Raw genomic sequence first — 12,865 nt, 5'->3', positions numbered from 1 at the left:
CTACTGTGAAAAGTGCTTCCGTGAACACGTAGCTCAGCTACCTCATTGAGGTGATGGGTCCCCCAGCTCTAGGTGCAGTAGAGGCCATATGTGGCTCCCTTGGACTCTGTGAGGTGCCTCCACGCTGCTCCCTCTCAGCACAAGGCTCCCTCCCCCGACACCCTCTCCACCTTTGTTATCTCTGTTTCCAGAGTCTCCAGGGTGAGGCGATGCCTGACAGTGGTTTCAATTTGCCTTTCCCTAATGACCAGTGGCGTGGAGCACCTTTCCGTGGACCAGTTGGGCATTTGCACATCTCCTTTGGGAAAACATCTCTTCAGGTCCTTTGCTCATTTTTTAATCAGGCTACCTGGGTTTTCTGCCATGAGTTGCGGGAGCTCCTTTCATATCCTGGGTCACCTCCTGATCAGAACGTGGCTAGCCAACGTCCTCTCCAGCCCATGGGAAGCCGCTGGACTTGTTGGCTGTTTGTTTGACAAAGCTTCTGGGTTTGATGTGGTCCCACCTGCCCTTCTTTTGTTGCCTGAGTTTGGGGTGTGAATACCAAACACCATGGCACCGTGGCCAAGGTCCACCTCAAAGAGCTTTCCTGTTTTCTTCCAGGAGTTTTACAGATCTGGGTCTTACGTTTAGATCTGTAATCCATTTTATGTTGAGTTTTATGTTTGATCCATTTTTTTTTTTACAGAATAACTTTATTTATTTATTTTATATGGTGCTAAAGATAGAACCCAGTGCCTCACATGTGCTAGGCAAGTGCTCTATCACTGAGCCACAAATCCAGCCCAGGGTCCAATTCTGTTCTTTTGCATGTGATCATTAAGTTTTTCCACAACATTTATTGAAAAAAACTATTCTTTTCCCATTTCTAAGCACTCATGAAAAAAGGTGTTTTAGTTTGTTCAAATGACTATATCGAAATACCAAAACACCCATGTAATAGGGGCAACTTATAAGCAACAGAAATTTACTTCTCACATCTCTGTAGTGAGGGAGCCCAAGACCAGGGCACCAGCAGATTCAGTGTCCTGTGAGGACCCCTTTCTAGGTCACAGGCCTGTTCTTACCACCGTGCCCTCATGTGGCAGAAGAAGAGGATGAGCTCCCAGGGCTATTTATCAAAGGGCGTTAATCCCACTCAGGAAGCCACATCAGGGTCAGTCACCTCTGAGGCCCCACCTCCTAGTCATCACAGCTGTGCGCATTTCCAAATATGAATTTGGAGTGACAAGCATTCAGGCCACAGCAAACGGGACAAGGTGGGTTCTGCTCCTCGGGGTCCAACAACTCTAGCCTGGAGGAGCTCTGCCCCACCAGTAGCAGGCCCACAAATACATAGTCAACAAATTTTATGTCTTTAAGTCTGACATCCAAACAACTGCAGGCAAAGCAATCGAGAAGCTCCCAGCAAGTGGTGTGAAATCTGCTCCAGGGAAGCTCTCCTTCCAGTCAGAACCTTCTAAGCACAGGGGTGGTGGGATCCCACAGTAGGACTGAGGACATTGACAGGCTGAGCCAGCACTGGTGTGGCCCATGACAGGCTGGGCAGTCTGCCCTCTCCTTTGGGAGGCAGCGGAACAGGCTCTGGGACACGTTTCCGCTCGTAATTGCGTGCGTGAGTGTCCGAGCTCTCCACAGCCTCTCCATCATTCTTAGCTCTCATTCCATGTTGAGGCCATCCCCAGGTATTTGGGTGATGGCACAGGAAGACCCTCCCCTGATACTGCTCGGATAGAGGAGCCCCCTAAACGAGCAGAGACACACAGGTGGTTTTTATAGGAAGGGGGTGGGTTATGGTGTTGCTGGGGCTGGGCCCAGCATGGAGAGGCAGATCTGGGATAGGGCAGGGGCATGGGAGGAAAGGGAGCCTTCATGAAAATGCTGCCCAGAGCCCAGGACATACGTCAGGGGGCCTCCTGAGGTCAGGTACAAGATCAAGAATGTGATTTTTGCAGAGGACTGAGTGGCAACAACCCGGGCTCCTTCCCTCCTCCATAGTAATTTCCTAAATTCTTCTTGTCATGATCTTTCGCTGAGCAAAATTTTATATGCATAATATTAATCACCTGTTAACTTAATGCAGAGGCAATTAAGATAAAGTTGATTATCACTGTTTAACACATATTCAAAATATTTGGCCAACCCCAAAATAGCCTGGCTGATTTCTCCCCATCTAATTACCTCCGACGGCAGCTGGGACTTCGTTCCCATTAACTCGGCGGCTCTAAAGCCCACCAAGTAAAGCTGAATCATAATTTAACCACTTTGTGGAAATAGTGCATGAAACCAGAATTGGTTAGCTCAGCCCAGTGAGCTCGAGATTGGAAATTCACTTGAATTCTCATTCTCCGAAGAGTTGTCAAATGCCTTTAATTAAAGCATTTTAGAATAAGTGATTTTTTTTAAAAGCATCAAACTTGAGCCAGGATCTAACTCTAACCTCTCAGAGGAAGGAGAAGCCACAGTCACTGGTTCGGGGAGACAGTGAAGCCACAGAAGGGTTGACCTCCCTGGGGCAGCTGTCCTACTGCTCCCCAGTTCACTTTCTCCAGGGTCACCAGAGACCTGCCCTTCTGAGAAGGCAGTGTCTACCCCATAGAACTAAGCTTCAGACAATGCAATGCATCCAGGGAACTGCACTCATGGTTGCTACAGATGCACCTGCCACCCCATTCTACCTTAAATTTAAGCTGTACGTATATTAACCACGACTTCCCGATAGGACGACAGGACCGCGGGTGCCGCCACCATCAGCACGGGGGAAAGCAGGCTCTATCACACAATGGAGCTTCTCAGGCTCACCCTGGGCTACCCACGGCCCCTGCCTTCCCTTGGTGCCTGGAGCAGGCAGCTATCCAACCCCCAGCATGCCATCACTCCAGGTGTCTCCTTCCCCGTGCACCAGCATCAGAGCCCAGCAGGAAGGAGGCTGCGTGGCCAGCCAGAGTGTGTTGGGGAGAAGCCTGAAGGCCCCCCTTTCAGAACCAGCCATGACCTGCCAGCACAGGGGCCACTACCTCCACCCCTGTTAGGGACCAAAGAAGTTCCAGAGAGCTGGAGAAGAGGGCAGACGGTGTGACATGCCTGCTCCGCTCTTACCTTCCCAGTACAGTCATACCCGTGGGCACTGTCCGGAGGCCCAAGGCCTGCTGGAGTTTCCTCCCAGACTGGACCCAACAAAGGAACAGCAAATCCTCAGGAAACACTGGAGTATCCCCAGGTTGAGGGGGAGCTCAGGGAGCTCTTCACCCTCTACAGAGCCCACAAGGCAGATGGCGTCTCCCCAGCCCCTCTGCAAGACCCAGGGCCACCCTCAGGTGCAGGAGCCGGCTGTGAGCCCAAGTCCAACATGCAGTTCTCCAACCTCATCCCTCCAGCAGTGGGCAGGGTGAGAGCCCAGTGTTTCCTGCCAGCCACCCTGCAGCACAGCTCCTTTCTGAGCCCCCTGGCAGGTGCCACTGTGGAGGAAGCCATCAGCTGTGGGCACGCCTGGCGCACCATCACTCAGCTTTGAGTTCAGAGAGTTCAAATTCTGCATCTCTGACAGGAGCTGCTGGGCTCCCTGTGGTCACTTCATGGGACTTAGACATGGAGCTACTAGTTTAATGTCACAGAATGTGCGGTTTTTTTCTATGCATTTATTTCACATTATTGGTCTAAGTTGGTCTCTGGGGAGATTTTTGTCAAAAATGTGATTCGCAATGAAAACATGGTGTTCAGACCCAAAAACACCCCCCACGCCATGGAGATCCACGCACATCACGGCACTTCCCCACCGCTCACTAAGGTGAAAAATGGGGCTACATGTCACTTAGCTTTCATTTTATCCAACGACATTTTGCCTTTAAGTAAACTATTTTTGCAAATACGATTGTGTAATTGGAGCATCTGTCTTGATCATTATTTGGCAAACATGTCTTTTTAGCACCAGTCCAAATGAAATTTGGGAAATTTGGCTAATCACAATTTAACAGATGTTCTGTCCGGTTCTATGCAAGCTTAATTTTAACAGACATGAATCCGTCCCCTCCCTGAAGTCCTAATTGGACTCCCTCCAGGCCTATGGAGAACTGTAAAGGTGAGAAAATAATAATTTTATCACATCTAGTCTTGGTCTTGTAGTTGTAATTAATTTAAGTGAGATCTCATTTGACCTTGATAGCAGCAATTACTTAACAGGAGCCTTGACAAAGTGATTCGCGCAGCGCGTGTTTCCCCACAACACATCTTAATGGCCTCACAAAGCTGCATCCTAAACAGGCTACGGTGGGAGCAAGAGCATCTCCACATGAGCGGCCGTGACTGTCCTCTACTGCACAAAAAGAAGCAGGAGTTTCCTCCAGCACACAGGAGACACGGAAGGCCACCTCTCCCCCAGTGAGGTCACCTTGCAGCCCTGAATGGAGGCAGTGGGGCCGTGACTAGGGTACGATGAAGCGGACTGCCATTGTGCAGACAGGCAAAGCCCTGGCCTTCCGAGGACCCTTCCAAGGACCCTTCCTCACAGAACCAAATCACAGGGACTGTTTGCCTGAATCCCAAGAGCCTTCTCTCACCTTAGGTGGCCGGCTTCTCAAAACTAAGTGGACATCTCATTTACTTTGAATAAAAGCAAGATCCTTTTCACAGTAAAAGCATGAGAGAAATTAGAGGAGTACTAAAAGACTGTTGTCTATTGTCTAATAGACGTAAAACTGGACATCTAGAGATGAATGGAGGAGACACATTCTGAAGGAGTGAGGAGATTATTCTGCCTGTGGGAAAGCCCCCAGTCCTGCTAACTCTGCTGTCTCATAACAAAGTTATGCCTCTTTTCATGCATGAATTAGAAGTGTTTCCCATCACTTGCATGATCCCTTGGTTTCCCCCATCTTCAATAGTGGAAGTGGCCGCTTAACCCAACCCATTCCTTGGTGACCATGGTGATGCCCCAGGAGTCTGGGGCTGGAGGCCCATGGCTGACTGGCTGTGGGACTCTGGGAGGCAATGACCTCCGTAACTGCAGTGTTTTTACTTCAAAGAGGAGGACACCCATCTGCAGAACACAGGAAGTGTCACCTGCTTTTCATGGAGGCAGATCCGGGAAGGACCACCAGGCACATTGCCAGACATCAGTGCCTTGCAGTCCCCATGGACTCCCCACTGCATACCCCGGCATCCTCAGAGCCCCTCACAATCTACCGAGCATCCCACACACTCCCTCCACCATAAGGACCAGAGATCCCAAAGCTTTCATAACCACACCCCCAGCAGGCATTCCCAAAGGGCTTTGATGAGTGGCACCTGTCACCTCCCACAGAGGTGCCCCAAAAGCCCCAGACATGTCTGTTGTCCCTCTAGAGCTAAGCACATGTGTGACCCAGATTGACACTGGGCCACTCCTGGAGAACAGCTAACCAGAGGTTGACACAACCCGAGAGCCTCTCCCTTCCCAGAAAAGACCCTCAGAGGAAATCCTCATGGAAATCACACAGTGTGATGGATACCCAAGTAAGGGCACGGAAACACCATTTCTGAGCTTCCTTAAATAACAAGAAAACACACAAATGGAAAAAAAGCAAAGTGTTTTTACCCTAGAGCCCAGGAAGCACCCAGCAGATAGCACCCTCTGGGCCCAGAATGGGCACCCTTGGGAACTGACTCCCACCCCAGAGGGCTTGTGGAGCAGCTCCCTGAGACTCAGCTGGGGCCAGCTCCCGAGGCTGCTAATGTGATGCCATCACTGTCATTGCCAACCCACTCCCCAGCGTCTCTCAGAACAAGGTGACAAAAGGCACATACAGGAATGACATTCTGTCCCCAACCACCCATCTTCAGTGTCACACACAGGAAAGCGGGAAGAGGCCTCGGCTGCCCCTGCTCCCCTGCAACTAGACCCACCAGGCACAGAGGCAAAGCCCCTCCTGAGAAGCCCTGGCCCCAGGGACTCTGGCTGCCTTCCCTCTGACTCTCGAAGCCTCATGATTGACCCAGGGACAAAGCCAGAGGCAGGAGCCATCTGCCTCGCAGTGAGCAGCCCCAAGGCAGGCGCTAAGGAAGGAGAAGCCCCTCCCTCCAGGCCAGGAGCCCCAGTGTCCCCCATGAAGCAGTGAGTCTCAGACACCGTGAGCCAGGTTTTCGCCTCAGCCTCCTGCCTGTCATGGCCTGCTGGGGGGACACCAGGAGTGCTGAGGAGGTTCCCCTAGCTCACCATGCTCGCGTCCCTGAAGCGCCTCCTGGAACCTCCAGGGAGCACAGTCTAGTGGGGACACCAGGGCCTGCCCAGATCCAGGGGCAGCAAGTTCCCGCGGCCCTCCCTGGTGAAGTGTGAGAGCTGGGCCACATTTTCAATCCACACCCCACGGGCTCTCATTGAGAAACAAAAAGAGAATTTAACACGTGGCCCAGGATGAAATCCTGCAGCCTAAAAGATGGAGGATACTGTCCTAGGGCATTGGAAGATTCTGCTGAGCTGTGTTTATGACAGTGAAAGCCAGAATGTTTCATAAAATGACATTGGGTTTCCAATAAGATTCAAGAGGGAATTACAATAAAGAAACGAGAGCAGCAGAAGAGAGAGGCAACCAGCAGGAAAGAAAATGCCAACCGCAAACTGGAGTGGAGCGGTCTCCACAGGGCAGGGAGGGGAGGGGCAGAATGCCTCAGAATGGGGTCAGCAAGGAAGAGACAAAGTTAAGACGACAGAGCTAGGCCCTCAGAACAGCACAACCGGAGTCTCCAAAGGGAAAGCAACGGGCGTCTCTGGCTCCCCCAACCCGAAGACCCCACTGGTGGGAGGCCATGGCTCATTAACAGGTGAAGCAACAGAACAAGAGGCCAGCACTTGAGGCCACCGGAAGCTTGTTCTGCCATGCAGATGACCAAAAAACAAACCAGAACCCAGCACCTAGAGACGGAGAGGCTGATAAACAACCATGGCAATCACCAACTGACTCATGGTGATCTGCCTAAAGTGAGTCGCTTTCGTAACCACCTTAGGAAAGCATCATAGATTCAGAGAGGGTTTGTTAAAGGAGGAAGGTTGTTTTCTAAAGATTCCCAGTCTCCTGCTAAGTTAATGAACCCGGCAAGGACAGCAGGAGAAAAGAAGGCACCAAACAATGAGCCTCCCAAGAAAGGCGTCATTGTTCTATGAAGAGGCACAGCAGGAAACTACATCATGAAACTAGGTTCAGCACAACTGTAAAAATCAGCACAGTTTAAGCTTGACACATCATTTGAGGAGATGAAGGCAAATGAGGTCTATTCTCCATACTTAAAATAAAACAGGAACAAAACTCACTTAAGGAGCAGAAACGACAAATCAAATGACAAAAAAAGGTGATCAAGTAGGAATGAGTAACTGAGCTGTTGTAAGATTCTCGTGTTTGCTTTTTGGTGCTGAGGATTGACCCCAGGGGTGCTCTACACTGAGCGGCACCCCCAGCCCTTTTTATTTTTTTGTTTGGAGACAGGGTTTTGAGGTTGGCCTTGAACTTGCAATCCTCCTGCTTTAGCCTCCAGAGTTGCTAGAATGACAGGCGTGAGCCACCGTGTGTGGCAGAAATGTCACAGCCTTTAAAGGGTAAGTTAAAGCCAAAAGCTCCAAACCACATGTCTAAAACAAATGAAGTAGAATGTTCAAAATAAAAAGATGGATGGGGATCTGAGGACAAATGGGGAAATTGATGCAGAAATGATCATTTTACTAACAAAGAATAAATTTAGAAAAATTTGCACTGCATTGAGAGGATTATTTTATGTTGCAGAAAGTCACCCTAAAACAATGCAACCTTGTTGTGGAAATACAGAAGAGAAGAGTACCCTAAACACAGACACAGCAGACAGAACCACAACTGAACCAGGAGCTTTAACTCGCCATGATCACTCCGTGACCAACCGTGTAGGAATGGCGTGTGTCAGAGGATCAAGCAAGGAAAAAGTCCATGTGATATGTATAAATATTAACACGTCCAAGTGCCAAAGAAAACATCAGCAAAATTTAACAAACAAAAACCACATGGATCATAGTATCTGAGGACAGACTAAAACTTAAAATTAATAATAAGGCTTGTGTCACCAACAACAATGAGCAAAACTCTAAGCTTTCAGGAGAAAAAATAACTAGTAATTATCAGAATAAAAAGAAGAAAGTAAAATGCCACACAGATTGTGTAGAACACACAACAAACATCACATTCCAGAACACCTGTGGCACAAGTCTTCAACATGGAATCCACAACTTTAAAGATTCCAAGAAGGGATGGAGGGAGGGGAATCAATTGATATTCAGTGAAATTATCAACTGCTGAGGTACACATATCAACTATAGTTCTAATCAGCTGTTTCATGCCAGTGCTGCAAAATAAATAACTGAAAAATTTCAGTAGCTTATCATGTCAGTATTTCTTACCAGGGTCTGTGGGTCTGCCAACTCGGCAAGGCACAGCTGGGTGGGCCCAGGGCATGCAGGCTGTGTCCACAGCTCCTGTGGCTGAAGTAGTGATGATCCCCTGGAAGTAGCAGGCCACCCACAAGTGTTCTAAGCATGTAGAAAGCCTCAGTGTGGACAAGGGCTGTCCCCCCCCCCACTCCATTGTCCAAGGTGAGGCTCACAACTAAGCCCCAAGTTTGTGGGGCAGGGAAGTTTGCTCAGCCACTCACTGAGGCCACCGCTCACCCAGGAAGAAGAGAAAGACTGAGATAAATAACCATTAAAGCCAGCCAGCGTGCTGAAGAGAGGAAAGCGTGAGTAGACCAAGAAGACAAAACCACAGTGAGACACGGGAAACACACCAGCAGTCTGTCGGTTTCGAACTTTCAAAGCAGAGATTATGTTAAAGGCACAGAAGCCAACGCCCAACCTACAGACAACTGCTAGATCCATTGCAGAAAGCAAACACAATCCCAGTGTCAAGAGGTAACAAAGAGGAGGAAAAGCACACATTTGAAAATAAAACTAAAGCTTGTCAGCAAAAACCCAGACATTTAATAATAATAATAATAATAAGGTCTCAACAAAAATAGCTAACATAAAAATCTCTAGCAAAAAATATCATCACAATATTTAGCAAATAATCTTGGAAAGCCAAGCAAGCTTGGAAATCAAATATTTTAATAGTAGAAATGTTATAAATGAAAAAATCAAGTCAACAGTCAAGTGTGAGCCATCAACTGCCCAACAGAGTGAATAACCATTTCCGAAAAACCACAGGAGCACTCAGGGCCATTGGAAATGGATTAAGATGCCCATGCTACATACTGAGTGCTATGTCTCCCCAAAAGTCAATGAAACCTTACCCTCATAGGACAGCATCAAAGCTAGAGCAAGTACAGTTATCACCTCAGCAGGTGCTGATATTTTATCTAAAACATTTAACTTATCTCTAAAACCAATGTTACCCAGTGTCATTTAGATAGAGGTACAAGTGCCAAACAACCCAAGGCAATTGATAAACTTAGAGGATGTGAGAAAACGCCACCACTGTTCAAGCACTTTGGTGTTTCTATGGTGTATTTTTTTCAAATAAGTAAAGAATTATTCCTTTTGTGAGCACTTAACATACATTGGCACACACATGCACACAAGTGGGCACACACTTATTCCCAGGGGAAAACACATTTGAATGAAGTAACTTTAAAACCTGTAATGTGAACAACGGGCACCTGAGAGGGACATGCTCACACCCGGCATGGGGGGTAAATCAGTAAACCCTTCCATTAGGAAATCTGTGAGCTCCTAAAGAAAATCGCAACTTCAGTCATCTCGGGATCTGTGCTTCTGGTAAATTGGAGCATTTTCTCCCCAAAACATTCTTCCCAGTCACATTAATAGTAGAGTAATAAACATAAAACCACCCCCATGTCCATCTGACGGAAAGACGGCTGACCAAATTAAAAAACCTGTATGAGATGAAGTGCTGCGTGACCGTTAGAAAGGCTGCTGGTTTAAAAACAGCAAGCAACGCATGAGTGAGCTGAGGAGCCATTTAAACAGCCCCAATTCTGGAACCCCCTGAGTAGACTGAGGGAGACAGTAAGATATTTGAAGAAATAATGGGTGAAATTTTTCAAATTTGATGAAAACTACAAGCCTGCACATCCTAGAAGCTCGACAAACCACATTCACAGGGAATGTGCAGAAGAGTCCTCTGAAGATACAGGATGATCAAAGTGGCTGAGAGCAGAGAGAAGGGAAGACCTCCCAGTGGCCAGAGGAGACAGACACATGGCGTCCTAGGAGCAGCACAAGGAGACACCAACTTCTGGACAGGTCAAGGCAGAGAGAAAGGCCACAAAGGGAGGACAAGGCTGCCCACCAAGAACCCCATGCCCGGCAGAAAGAGGTTCTCAAAACAAAAAGAACACTTCAGACCAATCCCCGGGGACTGAAGGATGGCAGAATCACCAGCTGATCCAAGATCAGACCTCGGTCCAAAGGCACATGGCAGCAGAGAGACACAAAGAACACTAGGAATGGCAACCACCCAGGCAAATGCTTACGTTTCTCCTGTTACTTAAATCTCTTTTAAAAATGAACGATTTTTACAAAAACATGAGTACAATGAATCACAGAGTAGCAGAGAGGCCAGGAGGCAGGATTATGGGGGTGCAGACAGAGGTCCCTGTGGCATTCGTGAAGCACACGGCTGCACCTGGAGCCCAACAGTGAAGAGGTAAGGCTCGTGCCTAGACCCTGGGCAGCCGCCCACGCAACAAGACAAAGAGCTCTGGCTAAAAAGCCAGCGAGGACATGAAGTGGAACTCAAAAACACCACAGCCCACACAAGAGGGAGATGATGTCAGGACAGGAGGTGACAGGATGGACTTCAGCCCAGCAAGAATCACAGGGAGCACGTGCGTCCAAGTCCCTAACCAGAAAGCAAATTTCAACAGATGGCATTTATAAAACAAGGTGAGAGCGAGAAACCCACTGCAAGTGTGAAGGCACATGCCCAGCAGAAGTCCAGTGGTAAGATGGCACCGCAGCCATTCCCCCTCTCTAGTGGCCTCTGAGGGACCCATATCTTCTTTATCTCTGGCCATATACTCTGCTGTAAAATCAATTCTCTGCAGGATGAGGGTAACCTCTCCAGCCATTTTGACTAATGGTAATATGGCATATTCTTAAATAAAATGAAGGATTAATAAATTGGATGGACTCAAACTAAAAAGCTTCTTCTCAGCAAAAGAAACAATCAATGAGGTAAAGAGAGAGTCTACATTTCGGGAGCAAATTTTTTACCACATGCACATCAGATAAAGCACTAATCTCCAGGATATATAAAGAATTCAACAAACTTAATACCAAAAAAAGCAAATGAACAACCCAATCAATAAATGGGATATAGAGCTGAACAGCTACTTCTCAGAAGAAGATATCCATTGATTAACAAATATATAAAAAAGTGTTCAACATCTCTAGCAATTAGAGAAATACAAATCAAAACTACTCTAAATTTCATCTCACTCCAGTCATAATGTCAGTTATCAAGAATACAGATAATAATAAGTGTTGGTAAGAATGTGGGGGGAAAGGCACACTCATCATTGCTGGTAGGACTGCAAACTGGTGCATCCACTCTGGAAAACAGTATGGATATTACTTAGAAGACTTGGAATGGAACCACTATTTGACCCAGCTATCCCACTCCTCAGTCCATACCCAAAGGACTTAAAATCAGCATACTATAGTAATGCAGCCACATCAATGTTTATAGCAGCTGGATTCACAATAGCTAAACTGTGGGACCAACCTAGATGCCCTTCAATAGATGAATGGATAAAGAAACTGTGGTATAAAAGTTCAAATATTTTTCTCTGTACTAGCAACAAACAATAGAAAAACAGAAATTTTAAAAATTCACAATTATATAAAATATGAAATAAATCTAACAAAAGATGTGAGAGAATTTCACATTGAAAATTCAAAAATGTTCTGAGATTTTTAAATACCTAAATAACTGTACATGGGCTGAGAAACTTAATGTGGTTAGCACCTCAATGCTTTCCCAAACCAATCCTAATAAAAATCCCAATGGGCTTATCTGCAGAAACAAATGCGCTGAGTTCTCAGCCACCTGGAACATAAGGGACCAGGGACAGCCATCAAGACCCCGAGGAAGAACACAGCCAGAGGAGCGTCACGCCTGGCTTCAGGGCCTTGTGAAGGCTCTGCCATCAAGACAGTGTGGCGCTGGCAGAAAGACAGTCAGACAGGAGGTGCAAAACAGATTCCTGAAATCACAGACGGCCACGTTGTTAAGTAGAGAAAGGGTGGAGTTTTCAACAGGTGATCCCAGAGCATGAACTTCAGGCCCTACTCCTGCTATGAACAGAATGTTTCCCAGGCGATGGATAACAGGCCTCAACAGAAAACCTAGAATCACAAAGCTTCACAAGAAAAGAACCTTTTGTCCTTGAGTTAGACCAAGATTTCCTCACATAGGACACTAAGTACAGTTCACAAGGAATGAATTGGTGAGTGGAGCTTCATCAAAATCCAAATCTTCTGCTCTTTAATAGACACTCAAGCAGGCACAGCTTGGAGGAAATGGTGGCAAAGCATATACCAGAAATAATCCTGGGACTCATATTCAAAAAAACACGGACTCTTAAAACTCAAAAGTAACAAAAGTCAGAAAAAGAGTGGGCAGAATAAAGCCACTTTGCACAGAGTATAGACACCGGTGCCAAATTAGCAAACAAAAAGATGTTCCACATCATCAGTCATTAAGAAGGACAAATTACAGCCACGTCAAGAATGACCCACACACACTCCAAGGGCTGGAAAGAAGGAGGCTCACCTCGCCTGGGGGCCTCTGAGGAACTGGCCCTTCCCACTGCTGAGGGAATCCAAGATGGCACCAGCATGGGGGAAAGCCCT

At 47.3% G+C, this 12,865-nt stretch overlaps 1 long non-coding RNA gene across 1 annotated transcript in view; it reads right to left on the bottom strand.

The window, feature by feature from the left end:
• Positions 1-8,705, bottom strand: part of LOC125612739 — a 58,475-nt gene extending 49,770 nt beyond the window's left edge. The window contains exon 1 of the long non-coding RNA XR_007343216.1: positions 8,393-8,705. This is a non-coding gene — a long non-coding RNA (uncharacterized LOC125612739). The remainder of the gene's footprint in view (positions 1-8,392) is intronic.
• Positions 8,706-12,865: the final 4,160 nt, after the last annotated feature.

Source organism: Marmota marmota, unplaced genomic scaffold, assembly GCF_001458135.2.
Source record: "Marmota marmota marmota unplaced genomic scaffold, marMar, whole genome shotgun sequence".
Lineage (NCBI taxonomy): Eukaryota > Metazoa > Chordata > Mammalia > Rodentia > Sciuridae > Marmota > Marmota marmota.
The sequence above is the reverse complement of the archived record's forward strand: the minus strand, read 5'-3'. Positions and strand labels throughout refer to the sequence as shown.